Here is a 22,807-nt window from a genome sequence, read left to right as displayed (position 1 = left end):
GGGCAGACTGCTTTAGAAGTGCTATGGCCCTGCTCCCCCCTCCTCAGGGAGGTTAGCGCTGTGGAGAGGATGGTCTGGCTGGGAAGGAAGGCTGCTGCTCAGCAGCTCATGATGGGCCACGGCCGGGGTACTCGTCTGATGAGAAGGGTGTTACTCCAGCGGCACACACTTTGTGGCGTAGAGGAGACCGATAGAGCTCAACTACTCTACGAGGGGTTTCTCTCCTGAGCCTGCTTCCGTGTAGAGGCAGTCAGCAGATTTCTAGCCCCCGAGTAGTTTCCCCCACAGGCGACTGCCTCGTCCTGCCTGTGCCAGAGCACAGCCTATGTCTGTGGTTCTGCTGCATCCACGTGCCTCCTGCGGCGTGCAGCTGCAGCCGGGCCAGCCCTGGGGAAAGCTGGAACTGCGTCAGCCTAGGGCAGAAGGAGAATGGAGCCTGCAGTCCCAGGAAGGGCCCAGTGCACCAGGCAGGGGTGGCTCCTCGCCTGCGCAAGTGCGCGGCTGAGCACCGACAGGAGCTCTGCCAAGGTAAGTTTGAGCCCTAGGAGGAAATCTGAGGCCTGTTTCTGCGCCGCAGTTGAGGAACGTTACAGGTTTGTCCTCTTCCACGCCCACTCGCCCCTTCCCTCCCTGCCAAGCAACCCGTCCTGAAAATCTCCTCTGCCATCCAGGTTGCTGCTGCAGACGCATCCCCACCAGCACAAGAGAGCAGGCTGGGTGGCGGCAGGCTGCTGGCAAAACCCCGGGCCTTGCTTCCACATCTGAGGAAACAGAGGTCTGGGCTGCCCTCAGCCAGCCCTGCTGTATATATTTATTTCACACAAACAATCTCATGGCTTTCTCTTCCTGTGAGTTCCTTTCGGAGCTGCTGCACGTGGCCCTTGTCTGCCTGGTACGAGCAATAGCTGTAGGAAATCCCAGGCTGGGTGTCTACGTGTTCTTCATCCTCCCCTTCCCCAGACAGGGATTCCAGTTATGCCCGTTCTGAGGTTCCCGGAGAGTGGGAGAGGCAGAGAGAGCGAGAGCGAGAAGCCCTTTGCCAAGTGGTTTAATGTTAGTCACAGCTGCTGGAAGTCTTTGCTGTGGTCTCACCAGGACCGTTATTTTTATTTTCACAGCTCGGTTTCCATGCCGGTCCCTAGAGAAGGCTGAGGAGTCACATCTCTTCCCAAGAGCAGGCTACACGCTAGCTTTGCACATTTGCACGCTTTGCCCTTTGTTTTGAAGCAGCGAGGAGAGCACACCAGCCCGTAGAGCTGGGCGGCTGTCCTATCGCAGGCCAAACCGCGGCCCTCAAATCCTTGCCTGCAATCCTTAAAGCTGAATCAAGCCAGCTAATTTCCAGTGGATGGAGGGAGGGGAAAGAGCCAGGCTCACGAATTGGAGTGATCGCACCAGAATGAAATGACTGTTTTTCCAGCATATTGTGTCCCCACGGGCAGCTATTTTAAAAGTTATTGCAGAATAACTTCTCCCACAACAGCAACGCTGGAGAATTTCCCCCTTGAGACAAGACCTCAGAAAGGACTCGAGTAAATTGGCTTCAGAGAAAATCACCCCGCTCTCGGGTGTCACACCCAGCGCTGCGCAGCAGGAGCCAGCCAGCAGCTGACAGGCTTTTGGTGTCCTGGGGGAAACGTGTTGGATGAGGACAGCTCTCCGAGGACCGATGCCTGCATGACAGCCACTACTGCCATCCTCGCTGGCACAGACCTGCAGCACCTTGGTGGGGGTTGGTGTGGTGGAGGGAAGAGCTGACTGGGCATAGGGGCTCAGGGAGGGAGAAGAATTCCATTTATGCTGAGTGTCACCTGCTTGCCAGGACCAGCCACCAGGGGCCAATGCTGGTATCCGCTCTGGTGGTCACTGGAACAATAGCAGGACCGGGAAGGAGCCTGTGGTTTACAGATAAAATGGTTGGGGGGTAGGGGTAGCTTTAGGGGCACTGGTGCAACAGGCTATATGTGTCATGGCATTGGAGGTATGTGATAAATAACCCATCTTTGAGTTTGGTCAGGCTGAGTATTGCAAAAACAACAACAACAACGAAGTTAGGAAGCCTGATCAATCCTGAATACCCACAGTTCAGCATATGGGAATGGCACAGGATGGTAGAGATTTCATGGCCTGTGGACTAGCTGATACTGTCTGTGCAGCCCCAAAGTCTTTCTTTCCTTACGGAGCTGGCCTTTATCATCAGGCTTGCTGTATGCTCCCTGGCACGGTAGCCACCAAAGAGGCCCAGCTTGTGCGAGGTAGATCTGGCAGGAGCCCTGACTGCCTAGAGAGCCCCCTCGCTGCTGGCCTGCCATCGTTCCTTGTCCTGGCAGCTCAGCCGTGGCTCATCTAAGTCAAGAGAGGTGGCTCAGGAAGACGTTCCCAGTGAGCTCCGATGAGATCTGCTCCTCCTAGGGCCCTTCAGCTGGGCTTGCTCCTTTTTCTCATTCCACACAAGGTTTAAAAGGCTGTGTTTGTAAACACCAGTCTCCAACTCGCTGCCCCCAGGGCTCTGGGCGGAAGGCCAGGGAGGGAACCAAGAGGCGGCAGACAGTTTTAAGAGGCTGTGGCGTCCGATCGCCGCCATGGAGAGGACACGCCTTGCAGTTAATAGCCATGGTGGCGGGAGTCACCTACAGTACCAGCAGGTCTCAGCACTATTTTGTGGCTCCCTGAGGCTGAGCTTGGGTTTTACTGAAATGACCTCTTCACATGCCAAGGTAAATTCTGGGCCTCTCAAGCCAGCTTTGTCAGAATCAGCGGGGAGTTAAGCTGCTTTGCCTCAAATGTATGTACAAGATCAGTGCCCTGTGATGACAAACGTCACAGTGGACATGTGTTTGCATTTGACACAGTGCTGGTTAAATATTCACTCTGTTCCACCTCTCCTTCCCACAGATTGCTCCAGAGAGCTTGGCCATGTACAGGGACTTGGGCACTCTCATCTTACTGGGGAGACAAGGGCCTGCTATGGCACAGCATAGCACCTACTAGCTGAACACAAGCCAGATGACCAACAGTCTGAGGTGCCAGTGAAGAGGGTCTGCCCAAGCCTCCCAGGATCCTTTTGCCATAATCCTTTCGAAAATCGGTTAACAAGCGCCATCGTTAGGCATTGTGACATTGTGGAGCAGTGACAAAGCTCTGCTGTTGAGGGAAGGCTAGAGCCAGTGGGAGGTAGAGCTGGACCTACCTCCTCCCATCAGCTGCAGCGCTTGGTGGGCAAGGGAGGCAAGGAGAGATCTTCACCCAAGCACAAGTTTGAGCCTGTCTGTATGTCCAGAATTGCTTCTGTCCACGCACTTTACCAGCAGGCACATTCATGCATAGATTTGGCAGGAAGGTGAGAGCCTGGTCCGGGCAGAGCGGAGAGCGTTAGCAGCCTGAGCACACATGGGTGTCTAGTACAGAGCTACAGCTGCAAAACAGCCAGTAGTCCAGCCAGGCTGTGTGTTGGCCTGTCTATACCTGAGCTCACACCTCACTGCACAGATGCAACCCCCTGAAAGCCTGGAGCTGGAATGGCTCTTGTTCTCCCCACGTGGGTAACTCTGCGCTGGACTCCCACGGCTTCACACTGTGTGTGACGGCTTGTACCTGGGTCACACATTACACCTGTGCAAAGGACACACAGCATAAGCCGTGGGAGCAATGTGGGAGGTCAGGCCTGGCTGGTGGGGCCAAGAGTGGAAGAGAAAAGCCGGTGGCTCCTTTAAGGGAGGAAGCCGACAGGACTGCAGGGAATGAGCTCTGGAAGCTGTGTTTTTCTCTCAGCGCCTCAGGGGCTGGTTACTAAATTTGGTTACTGGGCTTAAATAATGCAGCGTGGCAGAGCCCAGTGGGTTTGAACATTGTCATATTCACATAATCCTCTCCTAGGTGGCTGAGATCTCTTGTTCTGTGCCTCTGCTATCTGCACAGGAGCTTGAATGTGATGTGAAACATCATCTTAAATAATTATAACGAGCAGAGAAGAGCCAAAGCTGCAAAGTCCCATCTATTTCCACTGTGCTCTGTCTATCTATGTAATTTCTAAGGTGCCAATCACCAAAGCATCCAAGCACTGTCTAATCTGGATCCAAGTTCCCTTGGTGCTCATGGAGGCTTGAATCTTAGCATTTTATGTCAGCCCATCTCTAATTAGCAAGCATAGGGGACAGAGCTGCATAATTGTGGACAGAGAAGCCTCCTATTACTTTATGATTTACTGACCAAAAGCCCAGCTGGGTTGGAGGAGTCAGGACATCATGGTCACTCCTGGCCCAGGAAGTATTAAATCCTCTTTCCGTTATTCCAGGGAAGGCAGGGGCAGGTTTACCAAGGGAGCACAGGGAGCTGTGGTCCCCTGCCCAGTGGGTCGCCCACCTTCCAGGTCATGCAATGTGGAAGTAGCTGCAGATCTGAACAGCCTGCACAGTCCATGCATCAAGGCTGCATCCAGTTCTGGGGCAAGAAGAGAGAAGGCCCTCTGCCACCCCTCACTGCAGATCCAAGCCTCCCCATGCAGAGACAAGCGAGAGGCACAAGATAGGAGCCAGTGACCTGGCTTTGCACCATGCCCGAGAAGGGGGAAGAGAGTGATGCACCCAGCTGTCCTCTCAGCTGACCTACTGCCCCAGACTTTGTGAAACAGATTAAAACCTGACAGATTACCACTCATGGCTAACACAGTGAGTGTTAACAGTGGCAAAGGGACTCGCTGTACTGAACATGCTCACCTGGAGTGAAATCAGATTAAACCTTTCCTTCATTAGCAGGGAAACAGTATTTGTTTCCACTGAGAACCTGCCAGGTTCAGGCAATGCCATAGCAGCGCAATTACTTTCCCTCCATCAGGCTGCACTTAGGGGAAGGGTCTCTCTCAGCCTCTGCCCGCAATCTCCCTGATTTGACATGACATTTGACAGCAGGTTTTCATGGCAGAGGATACTCAGCAGTTAGTGGGAGAGCGCCTTTCCAAATCCTGCTTGTAAGCATCACATTTCAGTCCTTACAAAAGTGCAGGTCCTCCCCACCCTCCCCCATGGATCAGCCCTGTCCTCCTTCCTCCACAACTGATGGAGTATTTTTAGTGACATTGAATAAATACATGTTAAATCTTTCTCCATTAGTGACATGTCAGAACTTAAAATGGCATTAGCTGTAAAGCCTGCAGCAAAGCCAGCTTCATCTAAGGCACTTGCACGTGGTTGCCAAGGGGCTAGGAACAATGGTACCAGCATTGCTTTTCCTTCAATCCATTCATATTCTCTGCACACCCTTTCTGCTCTTCTTTCTCCAGAAATACTAATGCCACCTTCTGCTGCTGTTTATTCACCAACTACACCCAAGCCTCCCAGACTTTATGCCTAGGAAGAGTCTCCAGGTTACAAGGTTTCATCCTCTCCAGTCACGTTAGACATGTCCTCTCCAGACATCATGTCAGAGATTTCTCAAGCCCCATTGTAAAAAGCTGTTGGATTTTCTTAGGCCCTTGCTAAGCCCACTGTATAGCAACTCCAAAACTGCCTCCATAGCTAGGACTTGTCAGGAAGGAACCTAAGTTTATTCATAACTAGATTTTCCATCCATACTCACAACTGTCTTAATCTTCTTTCACATGATCTCCACACTTCCACATACATTGTCTCCTCAGCTAGCCTTCGTCTCTGACTCTAAGCCATGCCCACTCTCTCAGTCAGCCCATGCCTTTGTTTCAAACCCTATTTCTCCCTAGACATCCTGGCTCTCCCCCACTGCCTGTTGCTTAAGCTTTCCCCTGCCATATGCTTCCCCCTACTCTTCTCCTGACTGCCCCTCCTGTCCCTTTCCTTCTCTATTCCCCTCTTCAGTCTACCCTGCCTCCCAGTCTAATCCATCTTCTTCAGTCAGAGATGGACATCTCTGCTGTCTCTGGTGGTTCAGGCAAACAGCTTGCATCTTTGAGTTGCCCAAGGCAGGAGCTTGCTCTCCTTTGATACTACTCCTTCAGGTACCTGGCGTGGATCATCTTGTCATCCAGAGCTTGAGGAAAAGTCTATGCAGAGCTCACAGCCTGTGTAGCTTAACAGGAGGAGATCATCTCAGAAGCTCTGCCACAAAGGAGCAGTGGATAATGAATGAGTTGAAGCTTGAGGTGAAAGACACTGAAGTGCTACAGCTATCAAGCAAGCCAAAGTATTTATAGCTGTGAATTGCAGGGTGACTGATTGTGCAGGGTAGGGAAAAGCTGCCATTAAGGAAGAGGGAAATTGCAAAACAAACATCCCCTTTGGATATTTAGTAGCACACCCAGAAGATTAACATTGATTATATCTCCCTATTAAGAAGCAAGATACTATGCTGCTTTAATTAACTAGGTGGGTTCTCAATCCTCAATTGCCTCTTCGCAAGTATCAGGTGAGACATCAGGGCTGGTGTTCCCAGTGGCATGAAGTTAGGCTCTTCTGGTTAGCAGGCTAATCCTGAGGCCCTGCTCTTCAAAGGTATTTAGGTTTCGGGCAGCTGATGTTATTTAGATGCTTAAATCTTTTAAGGCTCTGAGCCTTAGGAGCTAAGAGGGTGGCTATGAAACTCCAGATTGCCTGGTTCAAGTCTAGTTTATGTCAGTCCTGATGGATAAATGTTACTGTTAGGTATCTGCAGGATGTCAAATCTCTCCCTGAGGCTAGGTCATTCTGCAGTTGCCTGATGTAGCCTCTTTTTGCCCCTTGTTTCTGAAGGAGCGGGTGATAGCCAGTGTCAGGCTCCTCATAATGGCTTTGATGGACCTGTGTGGAACTCAGGTTGTTTTACAGCTATTAATTCATTCAGACAAGCCAGCCTGCTGCTTGATGGGTGTTTTGTTTCACTCAGGAGGCAGGGGGGAGAACACAGGGAGAATTGGTGCCTTTCCCAGACTTGCACAATAGTGGGGTTGGAATTGGGCCCTGTGCAATTTCAATTACTCTGAGTTGCAGGCATCAGCTGCTGGGCTGCCCACTTTTTATTGTAGCCGTGGAAGGAGGTGCAGAGAGCAAACTGGCTGCCGTGGTTCGGATGTGATGGAGATGCTGTCAGATTTTAGCAGTTCAGTGACCTTTTCATAACAGTTCCTGAAGTCACTGCTTTCCCAACACTTGGCGATAGGTAAGGGTTGTGCACAGGTAAGGACTTCTGTTTCATGGTACAAGAAGTCTATGGAGACAGGAGCAGGAAGGAGAGATTGAAGAGATTGCTTCCTCCACCAGCCTCCTGCTTAATTACTTGCCTGAAGAATGACATTGAACTCAGACCCTTCCTCCAGGTCAAAGGCTTCCCAGAGGGAATGGAGATAGATAACTTAATAACGGAATAGACTCCTTCCCCAGACTTGCAACTGGTCCTTTATTAATGTCAGGATCCTCCTCTCCCTCCCAGTTCAGCACCTTTAACCTCTCTGGAGTCAAGCCAAGCTCCTCAGATATAGGAAAGCAAAGGGACCAGGATTCCCTAGTGAATCTTTGAGCCAGGAGATACTACAGCTCTGACACTGAGGCTCTTCCCATCATTTTACACCAAAAGCATCAACCTGGCAAGCCGAGCTTGTAGGGGGCACCAGGCTGTGTCTTTTCTGCCTCGTGCATCTCATTAAAGATCAGTGGGCAGTTTGGCTGGAGATTCTTCAAGCAGGATGGGGCTGGATCACACCCTAACTACCTGGAAGCAATAAAAAGCCTGAGGTGGTATCAGCTTTTCCCACGTTTCCTGGGTTGCTGTACTTCTCCCAGCCATCGGAGTGTGGCGTCCAGGGGCTCCCACCAGTCCAGTTCTCCATAGCTCACAAATACATTGGAGAAAAGGGCAACTGCAGGGCCTGCTCTTATACTGTGAGTGCAAACCCTTAAGGAAACCAAAGGTCTTCCTAGACACGGAAGAGTCCTGAGGTTCCAGCAGTGCACAGAGGATGCTAAACCTGGAGCAGAATTTACTTAGGGGTGATGAGTGGGGCTGTGAAGATGACTTCTTGTAGAAAAATTTTAGACGGAGGTAGGGGCTTTGAGTCCACATACGCCCCAGCCAGGTTTTGCTGGGCTGCGTTACACTGCGTGTGCTATGCTACTGGCATGCAGAGGGCTCTGAATTGTGGGGCAAGAACTGAATGTTTTAAAAGCCATTAAAAAGCATGTCAGCATATTCCCATGTGTATATGTTTGCTGGAGTTGTGGAGAGAAGGGAGATTTCCTAGCTGCCTTTCTGGTTCGCACCACTACAGTACCGTATTGAACTGGCTTGCTGTGTGCTCTTATGGTTGTGAAGATACAACGCAGCTGGCCAGCATTGCTTAACGGTTCTCATGCATTAGGTCAGTGGGGGGGTCTGCTGGGTAAAGAGTGCACTTGAGATGTGACTAAAACCCTGTGACTTTTGCCCTCAGAATGGCCAAAACAAGGAAGTCTTTAGTGTTGCTCCAGCAGATTTTGTACCTTGGTAGGTCTGGTGGGGCCCGCAATGGTGGTGTGTGTGTGGTGGGTGTTGTCTTCCACTGCTGTTGTGGGCAGAAGAAAGCAGCACTTGCCTTAAGGGTTCAGGTAAGGCTGCTGGGGAAAGCCATCATGGGGGGAAGATTCTAGTTCACTGAGGAACAAGTAATAAAGCGAGTTGGCATGAACAGAAGTGCCTAAAGCCTTTCCATTATATACAAAAAGCACCCAATGCCTTGCTCCTTGTGGAAGAGCTCCGAGATAGTTGTCAGTCTGGCTGGCCCCTGCCCTTTAATCTGAACGTGCCCAAATGGGCCAGGGGCTTTATTTTTGTATTATTGCATTGTCTTCCTCCCACTCACTTGTGCTTTCCTCTCAGATGCCTGTGGCTGCTTTTGATGCTTCTCTCACCTGTTTTGGCCTCTCTGTTGGGCAAACTTTGTGGTTTGCCACCTTTCCTTGCTCCTTTTCCTACATCTTTGATGGTACAAGAAAGCTTCTGGTTGTTTCTCTGTTTGCATTTCACTCTCTGTAGGGTTGTGTCTGATGTGCTAGGAAAATAACGCGTGAGTCCTTCTGATTTCGATTTAGTAGCAAATTAGATATCTAGCAGGGAATGTTCAGCAAGGAAATGCAAGGCACAATGTAAAAAGAGGCTGTTCATTCCTTATATTTCTCAGTGTCATAAAGACAAAGATACTTGCTACTTCCTTCACGACAAAGCTATTAGCCATATTTACTTTGTTCTCTGCTCTTATGTGACATGCTTTACCTGGCAAGTTCCAAGAACCTTGCCAGTGTTATTTATTTAAAGAAATCTCACCTTGCTCCTGTGCAATAGGCATTTTCTTCCATTTTGCAGTTTGGGGAGCCAAGGCATTTAAAAGCGAATTGGCTTTTGCAGAACTACAGAATAATCCAGCCTTAAGAAAGAGAACAAGAACCTCACAGTCTTCAGAAGGCAGACGCTGCCTTCCTTGCCTTCATTAATGGAGTGTTCTCTGTCTCTAGTTCACCAGCAGTCTGATTTTCCTTCAGGTCACAATCATAAAAAGATCTAATTGTCACTTTAAACACATATAATTAAAGTGCCTGCCTACATAGTAACCTTCATCAGAATGCTCCAGCCATGGCACAGGTGGGTAGGATGCTGCTATATTGAAAATTATGAGGCTCAGAGAGATTAAGAAATGTGACCAAGGATTTGGAAAATGAAAGCTCACCCTGTAATACAGAAATTTTAATTCTTACGGCCTTGTTCTGAGTCTTAGACAATATTGTTTCCCTGGGATTTTTGTTTTCTTTTTTTGTTTTGTTTTTTGTTGATCCCCTCCCCCCAAATTTCCTAAGGTTTGGGGGGAGGAGGAGACATTCTGTACACAATCTGAACACCTGCTGGCTGGTCACCACAGAAGTGATGGAGTTAGCGACTGGAGTAAGTTTTATATGGACCAGGTTGGCCAGCTTGGCTGTGTCCCGGAGCTTGGAGAACAAAGATTCACCTAACTTTCCCTCCCCCCCCTTTCTTTCTCCCCTCTCTAGTAGCTTATGGTGTCAAAATATGCTATCACTCCTTTTCAGTAAGTTGCAAGAAGAAGCAGTTGCAAGTGGCAAAGAAGTCGGGAATGACTGTGATTTGCTTAAGTGCCTTTCCTGGAAAAATCCCTTTCTGCCATAGGTGGCCTGAAGACACTGGTACATTAAGACTGCAGTGTTTCCAGTAACCCAGCAGGATTTGGTGGGTGGAGGAAGGGGAAGGAACTCAGCGAGCCGTGACAATGGGAAAATCTTGGCAAGGACTTGCACACGCAGTCTTGCAACTGGCCTCGATGTCCCAACTGTTACAAGAAGGGATTGCACCGAAGCGAGGGAAGCTCAGAAAAGGGTGTGTGAAGGCAACCATAAACCCGAACCTTGGATTGGTGTGTTTGGCTAAGGCCTTGGGGTAAAGCGAGGAGGCGGCCGAGGCCGCGCTCCCCTTAAGCTCAATGCCACCGCCCTACCGTAATGACAGGAAACCCGGAGATACTCCTTCCCCACCAGGGGAGAAGGGGACTGAGATGGTTTTGGTCGCTACATGCTCTAAAACGGGCACCGGTGCTGCTGTAGTCGAGCACAGGGTTCCTTCAGGTGGCCCTGTTCGGAGGTCACGGTGCTGGGCAGGAGGTGAGGGCTGGGGGGCTCCAGAGCCCCCTGCGGACACCCGGGTGATGCTGGGCGGCTGCCGCTGCCTCTGCCCCGGGCCACCTCAGGGCACAGCCCCCCTCCTCGCCCCGCCGAACCGCGCCAGGCCGACGCCGCGTCGCCCCGCCGCCATGCCAGACGGCTGCTCCCCCAGGGGTGCGGGGTGCCCGGCGGGAGCCGGCAGGCCCCGGGGCGGGCAGAGGCCGGGGCGGGAGGCCGCGCCCCACCGGCCGTTAGGGCCGTTGCGCGGGCCCGCCCGGCCGTTGGTGCGCGCGCCGCTGCTGCCCCCTGCCGGGCGCAGGCCGGCGCCGCCTCGGGAGCCGGGCCGAGGAGCCCCGCTGAGGGGAAGGGCCCGCCGGGCGGGCGGGGTGGCGGCCCTCGGCCTGCAGCGACGGAGGGGAGCGGGCCAGAGGCCCCGGGAGGGCTTTTTTTTGGCAGGGGGAAGGTATCTCCCTGCCTGGGTTAAGGGATGAGCAAGGCTCCTCTCGCCGGCTGTCGGCAGAGAGCCGCTGTCAGGGCGGGCTGCGCCCTCCTTCCTGACCCATTGGCTCTCTAAGCCCTGCTTGCTGCCCTCGCCGGGCATGGCTTGGCTGAGCCCCTGCTGCGGAGCGGGTTTGCAGATGCTTTCAGTTACAGAGTGCCTTGCCTGATCGTGCATGTGTATGACTCTATCCCTGCAGCAGTTCCTGCAGTGCTGTCTAGGAGAGTGGGTCATTTCCTTTTGACTCAGCGGCATCACTCACAGAGTATATTGCTCTGGCTTTTGGCTCAGGTCTTCAGATGTGAAGACATACTCTCCCACTCACACATGGACTATGGCCAGCTTGGAGACAAGCCTTGGGCTTTTGTTTTGCGGGCCCCTTGGCACCCCTCAGGCACTAACTGCAGCTGGCAGGGTGCTGTTCCCCTGCCAGTCTTCCTGGTGGCCGTTATATATCCCCTGCTGATTTAAAGGTGTCACCACGGCTCGTGGGCCAGGCACGTCAGCTTCAGGGTCCCGCCGAGCAGGCTTTCCGAGCTCAGGCTGTCCTCTAGCACGGAAGATCCGCTGCACAGAGCAGCAGGCTTCTGTGAGTGTCCCAGTGTTGCACACCATGCGGAGTCAGGTCTTAAGGCAGCGAGCTTTAGCTCATGCTGATTCAGATGCCTCTGGTACAGTGAAACATAACCTAAATCCAGATATTGTCCAGACTGTTTAGGGGCTGTCCCCTGCACCCAAGATGTGCATAGGCTATTGTTTTATATAAGCAGGTACACAATACAATTTATATGGACATGTTTATATGAATGAAAAGTTTCTTCTTTTACGGCATGGCATTCTGACTTTGTAGCTCAAGCTCTTTCCTGTAAAAGTCAAGACCAGCTACTGCTCATGTTCCACCACTGAAGCAAGATGACTGGATGGACAGAAGGTGTTATCCTGTCCATGGATAAAGAGGAGTGGTCTGAAGGCTAAGCCTGTAAATAAATACCCTATGCCTCCACATGACTTGCCTGGAGTAGTTTTAGGGAAAACCAGCTATTACTACCAGGGGAAACCAAAGTGTACTTTGTAATTTGGGACACACTGCAGGTCCTACATGTGCTACAGGAAAGGGCCCACAATTGCTGTGCCAATCCTGTCATCCCTGCGTGTCCTGTTTGCCTCTGCAAAATGACATTTTGTGACTGACATCAGGCAGACAGGACAGAGCAATGGCTTCTAGCTCTGAAGAGCTGCAGTGTTGTTGACCATGAGGAGCAGGTAGAGCTGGTGGTTCAGGCTCCCTTCTGGCAAGGTGGACGTGAGGTGCTCAGTCACAGGAGAGTCCTGGGCTTCACACTGTTCCTGGGATCTGCCAGGTCACGTGCAGCATAGACATGAGACAGTGTTAGCGATTCACAGCAAATCTCAAAAGCAAAGGCAATCTCCAGACAAACACCTCTAAGCATGGACAAATACACACTCCAGTTGTGAAAACAAATGTGAAAATTACCCCCAAATGTTTCCAGTTATTCAGAATAAAATTGCAGTGTCTGAGAAGGTAGAAATTCCAGGTTAACCTGAAGGGAGAAATGAAGACACTTGAAAGTAAGGACTGCTGATGGCTAGTCAACCAGCAACATAAACATCTATCTGCCACACTTTTGCCAAGAAATCCTTCCTATGCAGACCAAACTTGATACTTGTAAGTATATGGTATAAGTGCATAATATTCTACATAAATGTGTACATATAGATAGTATATAAGTATATATAAGTACTCTGTGTGCACATGATAGGATTTTAGGGTTATGTCTGTATCAGCAAATATTCTGGGGCACTACAACTCCATCGTATATGAAATTAACAGCTGATTCCCGTTAATTTATTCTTGCCGTGGTTTTGGCCTGTGCCAGTTAACACTTCCAAACAATTCCCAGGTGTGACTGAGGGAGTTAGTGTGGGCCAGGGGCCGTTCCCAACAACCACTTAGATCCAAATGCCTTGCTCGAAGCATAAAAGAGTTTAATGTTATGGGTGCAAGCTATCCTGTGCCAGGGCCCTCAATGCCAGAGAACAGCCCTGGGCACATTTAATTTACTGGTATAGACATAATCTAGGAGCCCAAGGGATTAGGCAGGGTTTTAAGGGTTGCATGCCTGGACTTAGATACTTGATTTCTCCCAAGATCCATTTTATGGGACCTTGAGTTTTTTGTGGACATGGGCCTTGATCCTTTAAATCTTCCATCACCTTACCTAAAAATCCTTGCCTTCTGGTGTTAATGACCCTTTAGTGTTTTCCCTAAATAGCAGACACCCTGTGGAAGGTAAAGTGGATTGTAATTACACAGTTTTATTATCTCTGCCTTCATGACAGTGGCATATAACAACAGTGAACTCTGTTTAATTAACATTTTTTATATTTTTAGGAAGAAAGTCATGCAAAACATAAGAGGAAAAAATAAAAACACACGAAATGGTAATTTTTCAAAGCCTGGCTAGTTTTCATCAGGCTTTGTAGAAAATAGCTTCCTTTGCCTTCAGGTAAAACCTGGAGATTTTAAGATTACACTAATTTTGGTATATGAAATTATGGAGGGAATGACTAGATTTTGCAAGGGAACACCCCTGCAAGCGTTGTACTGATCCTTGTGGTATAACATCCCTTGGGAAGGCTGCTATCGAGTTTCCACTACGTGAATGTACTTGAGCTTTCAGCTTTTCTATGTCCTCTGAAGAATGGCACAGAAAAGTGTCTGACTGATAGCAGCAAACCTGCATTGATATGAAGGAACAAAACTTATTTGGTCAGGATGCTAATTACAGTGCTCCAAGTCACATACTTTCCCTGACCCATCTGTCTGGTCTAACCATAGCTCTTTCTCCTAACCCTTTCTGGCTGTTATCCTCTTAGCCTAACTCTTACCATAACTTGAGCTTCATTTCTGTCAATGCAGCCACCACATTAGCATCAGACTACATAGGCCAGAGCTGAGATGAACATGAACATAATGAGTGTCTCTTCTTATGTGTGTGAGGCTGGTTGATCTGGTGGGACTGCCACTCTGTGATGCACTATGTGACCTGAGTATACAACAATCCCAACCACAGCCTGCTCAATGTGCACATAAGTGTTGGGACAGCTCTGACACTATGATGATGATGATACAGTATGGTGATGATAGCAGCAAGGAACTGGGCAGAGGTATATTGAAAGCCCATTTATCTGCTGGTATGATGAGTGTCTGCCATATATACAGCAAATTTGGCTGGATCTTCAGAAGTCGTCCTTTGGGCTTACAAGGGAGAAAAGGGGAGGATTGGGGAGTGATGAGATTAACATCTGATACTTTAGACTGAATCTGTCTGTCCTATTTTTCTTGCAATTTACTACACAGCTACCCAGGTCTCGCAGAGACAGAATCCCATGCACCTGCTATATGTGCTGCTTTGCAATGTGTGAGCAGGTTAATTTGGGGGATTTGATGCTATGTATCTGGGCCCATTACCCATCTAGAGGGGAGTCAAAATACAGCTGAGTAGATCTGGCTGAGAAAGAGGAGAGGTTTTTCAAAAACAGGCTCCAGAAAATTACTCATTAATACCTCTAGGAATGCTGGCTGTGGTGTGGAAACTAAGACTGAGAGAATTTGTTTCTGCATTGGCTCCTCTGAATGCAGTCAGGTTGTGTGGGCCATACTTTTGTTCTCCTTTGAGAGCTAGGAGACTGGTGGTAGGGTGTAACTTGTGTCAGGCTCTAGTTAGTGTCCACCTCTCATGTACTCAGACAAGGAGAGGTCATCCTAGCGTGGGATTTGGAGGCAGACCTGACCCTTTCGCTCTGGCCTTTTGCACTGCCCGTGGGCTTAAGCACTGACAAGGGAGCCTGCAGAGCCTGGGATCAGCAACCTGGCTGGCTGTGTGTGAGACACCCAGACCTTTGGCTAATAAAGCGCAACTTTCTGCTTGTCTGTGTGCTGGTCAACATAAAGCAGCTCGTTGCTGCTATGTGGTAATCCCGGTTCTGCCCTCAGCCCATGTGGAAGAACACAGAGGCAGAGCTGGGAAAAATAAGAACCCCTCCAGACCACTCTCCCTTCTCTTGGCAGGGCACTGTTAGAAAGGGTGAGCTGGCACAGAGGCAAAGTGGTGGTCTCTTGTGCCCTCTGGGGACGGCTGGTATATAATACAGGCAACAGAAAGCGTCAGATACAATACAGGGCTTTTCACAAGGTTTCTTTTAGCCAGCCCCCCCCGCCCCCCGCATAGGGGAGTTTTGTAGGAAAGGAGCAGGCCATGGCTGTTGTGTCTCCATGGATCAGCCAGATCCTGCTTCTGTTCTAACAGCACCTCTTAGCTGAAAGGTTTTACCCTGGAAACAAGGAGACATAAGGGAGTGATGTATGATAAGATTTCCATGAAAATATGCCACCCCCACCCTTTATCTGCCCTTTGTCTTAGCCCATCTTCTCTTGCCCTCTTTTTTTGACCATTTTTAGTGCTAGCGTGCCTGCGTGCAGAGCTCACGGTTTCTGATGCCAAACTCATTTCCTCCCTCCCAAGGCCATTTTCATCCTTGTTTACACAGCCACGCTGCCTAGAGAGCTGTTCCAACTGGGATTTCTGGTGGATAGCTTGCAAATAACTGTCCTTAGTTGTGAGAAACTGATAAAGGTTTCATCATTTGGCCTTGGCCTCTAGAAGAGCTGGAGGGGACTTACAGATGCAACGTGCATTCACAGAGTTCAGAAAGCAAGGAGTAAATGACATGCTTGTGATTTATTCTCATTACAAAATCTTCTAAGGTCGCTCCTTCCTTGGCCAGTCCAACAATCTGAGCTTTTGAGGCAGAGGCTTGTGAAGGAAGATTGTCTTGTTCTGTTCCTCAAAGTGCAGTTTTACTGGCTGCTTGGACCCCTTTGGTTGGCTTCCGGCTGGTTTGTGGCCACAAATCCTCAGCCATTAGAGCACTTTTCAGTTCTACAGTTATTTTAAGGGCTGTATATTTTACCTCCGAGCCTTTCTCTGAGGATTCTGCTGTGTTGTCACTCCTGTAGAGGCCTCAGGCAGTGCTCGTGCTCCTCTCCCCAGCCTTCCCTGCCATGCTAAGAGCAGCTCAGTACTACGGGTTTACGCACTGACTGTCTTCCCTCCCCAGTGATGAACTGGAGCCTGGCAGCAGCTGGAGATGGGGTGCATGTAGGCTGATGGGAGTCCTAGCAGTTCTGTGAAGCATCACCAGCGCCTGGTTGGTGTTTTCTGATCATCTGATGGCAATTTGAGAGGTCTGGCCAGGGTCACACAGAGGTACTGTGGCCAGGAGTCCCCCAGGCTGGCCCAGCCAGGGTACAGCATGGATGTGACCTGGCTGTTGTTTTCCTCATCCATGCACCCATGCCCACGGTAGGGATGCGCTGCAAGGCAGCAAGATCAAACTTGCACCTCCTGGAAATTCTTCCTGGAATTTCTTTCCCCAGTGATGCTAACCTGGCTCTTTTTCACTTTCCTTAGAAGCACTGAAACTGCTCACAAATACAGATCTAGATGGGGTGCCCAACAAGAGGAACTGGGAAACCTCTTTGATGTTGAAAGCTGTATTTTATTTATACACTTGGGATAAGCCCAGAGGCTGTCTGGGCAGCCAGGAAGTTCCAGAAAGGAATTTCCCCCCATCAGACTAGCAACCACAATAATATTTTCTCCCTTCCTCTGCAGAGACTGAATGTACTCATTTCCTAGTACTTTTGCTTAAGAAGTTTTCTGCTTTCATAGGAACCTAGGCCCTTTCTCTCTGATGCTGCCCTTCTAAGCATTGTAGTTTGAGGTTTCTTGTCTTTGACCTAAAGACCTCAAGTATGCGGCAGCTGATGAGTTGGTTGGCCCTCTCTGTGGGGGTAGGATGTATAGACTGGATGTTTCATTTCTTTCATCTTTGGACTGACTGCTCCTGGCTAGCTACATGGCAGGGCTCAGAACCACTGTGTGGTCCCAGCTGAGGACTGTTATCATGACGGCGTTTGAAAAGGAAGAGATGTGAGTGAGTTGCAGTGACTGTATTTGAAGGAAAGAAGGTCAGAGATCCTTTAGCCAGATGAGATGATTCCTATTCTCCAGGGGTTAGAGGGAAGAAGCTATCTAAAGCAGAAATCATCACTTCTCTTTGCTTGTGTTTCTGAGGAACCAGGCTGCCCTGCTACCCTGGAGCTTCTGGCTGGCCAAGCTAAACTGTCTAAGCAGCCCATTACCAAGTGGATGTCGTGGGGCCCCTTCCAGGCCTGTTTGCAGAGGAATGGATGTCTGCAGTACTGGCTAGAGAAGCACGGTGTAAACAGCCTTGGTAGTCCTGTTCTCCCTGGTTCTTGGTGTATTAGCCACACGCTGACTTTCCAATTGACCCTGGCAATTTGCAGGGAGAGAACGGGCAGCAAGGGAGTTATAACAGAGATGGGGCTGCCCAGCAGTGCTGTTAAGAGGATCATCTCTTTTCCTTACTGCTGTCACATGGCCTATGCTGGCATGGTCATTGTTTCTCTATCACATAGCAGGGATCAGTAATTTCTGAACCCCTTTCTCTTCAGTATCTTTTCCGCTTCTTTTCCTCTTTTCGTGGCAGTCAAAAACTGTATCTGCAAAAACGTGTATCCTATGTAGTTCATCGTTCAGATGTGCCTAAAAGAGATCTACCTAAAAGAGAACAGATAGCTGTCAGTCTCAGCCATCTCTGACTAGCCCTTCCTGATACTCCCTGAGTGTCCAAAGTGTTTGCATGACAGCAGCTGGCTCAGTTCTGGGACAGTTTGTAGCCATTAAGGTAACAGTGGCCGGTTCCCACCTTTGGGTGCCTGTAGCCTTAGTGAAGGGCTCCCTTGTGACTGCATGTGGGATGTTTCCCAACTGCCTGCCCTACACTGCTGGTATAAAGACCACATGGCCAGAGCTCAGAGAGCACACGTGTGCACTGCAACTTCACCCCTGCAGCTGGGTCATGGAGTGTTTACGGTTTGTATGGTGGGGACTGGGCTTAGATTGGCCTGTGTTAGGGCAGACATTGCACAGAGGCAAGTCAGAGATGATCCCTTCTGGAGGAGCCTACAGGCTCAGCAATGCACACATTGGGAGGAGAAATGCCCTGTGGTACTGGCCATAAGTGATTGGTGGCTGGCTCAGGGACAGGGCTCGGTGCCCTTTGCCTGTTTTGTCAGTCGTACTGTTCTAGGAACAATTCTCATTAGTTTTGTGGACTGTCCTTGTCCCCTGCTTTTATCTACATACATTGGACTGTGGCTGAGACAGCTGGTGGATGGCCCTGCTCTGTGGCACCATTCAAGATGTGCTTGGCTTTGGGCTCATATCTCCCTCCAAGCAAGCTCTAGGCTCAGCTTTCACCCTGCTTCTGCCTTGCTTTTAGCATTGCCCTTGGCAGACAGATGCTTTCCATGATCGGCACTGGCTGTAGCTCCAGTGTCTGTCTCAGACATCACCCAAATACGGTCATAAGTGAGAGGGGACGGATGGGGTTTTCCCAGCGCATCCTTCTGTCTCCCTTGGTGTAATGAGGGGAGATCCCCAATAGATGGCACTTGAACCTCTTCCCTGGCAGGTTCTTTTGCCTTCAACATCGGGATGTTCAGACCAGCGCCTGCACAGATGCAGCGCGATCCTGCTACGGCACAGGGCAGTGTACGGGAAAGAGAAGCAGAAGAGCAGTTCAGTGTGCGAGGTGGGCCGAGCAAATCCCCCGGTGACTTCAAAGGGTGAAAACAGCATCTCTTTCCTTATGAGAAGGCTTGGTCAGGCCTGCCTAATGGGGCCTTCTGCACCCACACACATTCCTGTTCTTGCATCTCGCAGTGTCGGTGGTACACCCTGGGCAGGAGAGGCTGCAGAAGGTATTGGATTGTCCTCCGGGCACAACGGGAAACACAGGTCAGAGGGAATCTGTGCATTAAACTAATCCTCGTTGCATTGTCTTCACCCCTCCTGCCTGTCTCCCCTATTGTACTGTTTGGCCAGGATTCCCACAGAGAAATGTCTCCAAGGGAAGAAAAGATGTGGCGCACCAAGAGCTAAGGCCGTTCTCCAGGGATGTCTTCCCCATGGCAGCAGCAGGCAGGAACACATAGGTATTGTGGAAGTGAACCAGGATCCTGGCCTAGCTCACAGCCCCCTGCCCTCTGCCTGTCTCTGCAACGCCATGTGTTCCCTTCTGCTCCTGGTCTGGCCATGAGGAATTTAAAGAGATCTCCAAGCAATGCTGGAGCAGGCATGTGGGCTTACCATAAATGTTATGCAATGCATTTTTCATGTTTTATCATGTGACCAGAGGAAACTTGGCCTCTGACTAGGTTTGAGATTTGGATTTGGTTTGAACCCAGTAAGCAGATCAAAACTCCAGGGGTGAGAAACTCACAGGAACCAAAACCAAAGCAAAGTGATCACATTAGATGCTTGGGAAGTGAAACCAGTGAATTTTGTATAGCTTCAGCAGTGTGATCTAGTAACAGGCTAGATTACAGTTTGGGAGCATACGGCTAGGGGCCAGGAGATACCACTTCTATTCTTGGATCTTTCTCAGCTTTCCTCAGTGACCTTCAGAAAGTCAAGTAACCTTCCTCTGTCTTAGTTTTCTCCTTTGGGAATAATACTATTACTTACCCCTGGAAAATATTTTGCTATCCTTGGATAGAAGTTACTCAGTAGTGTTCTGCCACCTGTATGTGTGTGGAGGAGCAACACCTCCAGACCTCTCAGGAAGCTTTCTTTCCAGTATATGGTGCAGCAGCATGACTTGTCATCTACTGGGAACCCATCTAGCATGTCAAGCCTCCTCCTCAGGGCAGGGATCACGTAAGACAAGAGCTGGAGCAGCTCTGCTTTCTGCAAGGGCTTCTTTTCCTCTGGGGGTCTGCTAAATTGCTTGTCGCTGGTTGCAGCAGTGTGTCACTCTGCCTTATTTGGAGGAGATGCTGGATGCTGTGGATCAATGGAGAGCTTGTGATCTGTCAATCAATTGCTCCTGGCATTGTGGCAGTGAGGCAAGAGAGAGGCCATGGTACTTTACCTGTGCGAGGCGCAAGGTTAGCTGGAGAGGAACTTGCGAGTGTGAGTTTCTCCTGAACCTGCTGGAACACAGAGATGCTCATGGCTACGCGGTCTGAGAAAACACTGGGAGCAGGTGTGTATAACTTGACCTCCAAAAACCTGGGTGTACCCAAAGTTGGTGTCCCTTGCTATTCTGGTTATATGAAATACAAAGCAAGAAAGAAATAGCTGCTCTGCAGGTATCTGCTGAAACACATGTAGGCAAAGCTTGCAGAAGCAGAGTTAATACAAGGAATTATAGCATTAGTTTCTCTCACATTACAGGTGCCATGACAAAGCCTCGTCGGCACTTGCTTTTGCCACCTGTGGTTAGCAGCACTGGCCCCGGAGCAGATTAGGCAGCCTAGCACGAACCCACCACCAGGCTGTGGTCACTGCTGCTGTTTTGCGCCTTAGTTGGGGCAGTGTGAGTTCAGGTAGAGGCTGTGAGGTGTTGCAGGTGGGGTGGCAGGTTCTGCTCTTCTCTGTTGCAGGGAGCTTTTTCAGCTTCATCTGTTCCGAGATAAACAACGGGGCCCTGGCATGTGCCTGTGCCAACGCTCGAACCCGGAGAACTCAAATATGGGAAAGCAATCATACCGAGTAGTTACAGGTGACTGTGGTTTATGGGTCATATCTTACAGACCATTACAAGGAAAGGCAGCGGCTCCAGTGCTGGAATAAAGAATGAATAAAGGCTTAGGGAATTTGGCTTTATATGAAAAAATGAATCTTCTTAATCATTCAGCAGGGTAAGAGACTCTCATTGACAGGCTTTGGGATGTACCTTGATCATCGGTTAGAGATCAGGAGTAATTCTTACAGAATCACAGAATCACAGAATCGTATAGGTTGGAAAAGACCTTTAAGATCATCGAGTCCAAGCGTAAACCTAACACTACCAAGACCACCACTACACCATGTCCCTAAGCACCTCATCCAAACATCTTTTAAATACTTCCAGGGATGGTGACTCAACCACTTCCCTGGGCAGCCTGTTCCAATGCTTGATAACCCTTTCAGTGAAGTAACATTTCCTAATATCCAGTCTAAACCTCCCGTGGCGCAACTTGAGGCCATTCCCTCTCGTCCTATCACTTGTTACCTGGGAGAAGAGACCGACCCCCCCGTCTCTACAACCTCCTTTCAGGTAGTTGCAGAGAGCAATAAGGTCTCCCCTGAGCCTGCTTTTCTCCAGGCTAAACAACCCCAGTTCCCTCAGCCGCTCCTCATCAGACTTCTGCTCTAGACCCTTCACCAGCTTTGTTGCCCTTCTCTGGACACGCTCCAGCCCCTCAATGTCTCTCTTGTCCTGAGGGGCCCAAAACTGAACACAGTATTTGAGGTGCGGCCTCACCAGTGCTGAGTACAGGGGCACGATCACTTCCCTAGTCCTGCTGGCCACGCTATTTTTGATACAAGCCAGGATGCCATTGGCTTTCCTGGCCACCTGGGCACACTGCTGGCTCATATTCAGGCGGCTGTCAACCAACACCCCCAGGTCCTTTTCTGCCAGGCAGCTTTCCAGCCACTCTTCCCCAGGCCTAACATTACCTAACATTAGATATATTATTGCATATCTGTATGGAGGATTTCTGCTTTTGTCTGGTATTTCACTCTCTCCTGTTGGAGGCAGGATGCTAGGCTAGCGATCTGATAATGCGCACCATTACCTGTTTTCCTGTATTCATGCAATAAGGAAACCAGAAGTATCTAGAGCAACATATGGTGATTTAGAGTCATAAGATTGGATGGTGATTTCAATGTGTTGTGAACTGGGGGAAAACCAGGTGAAAATAAGTCCACAGTGTGAACACAGAACTGACAGAGCAAGCATGGTTTAACAGAGGAGATAGTTTCCTACTGCAGGCATCTTCTAAGGCGGCACTATCTGAAAAGCAGAACCGTTGTTTCCTGGCTCAGACTCTGTGCCTGTTGTACTCCTTCAAGAAAAATACTTTGCTAACTGGCGCTGAACTGAGGCCCTTTCCCCTGCAGCGAAGATGTTCTCTTCCTTTTCCGTAGTCAGCATTTTACGAGTGCTCTTTCCTTATCTCGTTACAGGCGTGCTGGCTGCGAACGGGGAACCGATACGTTAACCAGCCTGCGCTCCTCTGGAATTTGTGCACAAGCGGAGACCTCCTCAGTGCTTCCGAACTTGGCCCAGGAGGAAGGCTGGGACGAAAGGCACTGCTGGCCCCAAGGGACTGCTAATGGGCAACAGGGACCTTTCACCTAGACACGGCGAGTTTATCGCTGGCGTGGAGTTGGCAGTGGGTGAAAGCCCTTTGTTGTTACTGCCGGCAAAGGTGTCGGTGGCTTCCTGTGGGTTCGAAGTGGCTGGGAGCTGCTGGGAGTTGACTGTTTTGCCAGGGAGGTGCTGGAGGACGGGCCGTGGAAACGGAGCAGCCGGCCCGTGCCGAGGGCAGCCGGTGCGGCGGCAGCCGGTGCGGCAGCAGCCGGTGCCACCCCGGCCCCGCGCTTGCATTTGCAGCCAGAAAAGGCGGTGGGGAGTTTCCCTGCTGCTGCAGGCCGCTTGCAAGCTCCCTGGGGGGCTCAGGGGACTCGGGATGGGATACACGCGCCCTCCCTATAGAGCCGTGCTCTGAATCAGGGGCCGGGACAGACAGGTCACGGCACCCTGTTACCCTCCCGCTGTG

General features: G+C 50.2%; 1 long non-coding RNA gene across 1 annotated transcript; it reads left to right on the top strand.

The window, feature by feature from the left end:
* The first annotated feature begins 183 nt into the window (after positions 1-183).
* Positions 184-8,679, top strand: LOC140649469 (uncharacterized). Its single transcript, XR_012041624.1, has 3 exons — positions 184-528; positions 1,119-1,726; positions 2,896-8,679. It is a non-coding gene; the product is annotated as an uncharacterized lncRNA (long non-coding RNA).
* Positions 8,680-22,807: the final 14,128 nt, after the last annotated feature.

The sequence above is a fragment of the Ciconia boyciana genome, chromosome 3, assembly GCF_034638445.1.
Source record: "Ciconia boyciana chromosome 3, ASM3463844v1, whole genome shotgun sequence".
NCBI classification, from domain to species: domain Eukaryota; kingdom Metazoa; phylum Chordata; class Aves; order Ciconiiformes; family Ciconiidae; genus Ciconia; species Ciconia boyciana.
The sequence above is the reverse complement of the archived record's forward strand: the minus strand, read 5'-3'. Positions and strand labels throughout refer to the sequence as shown.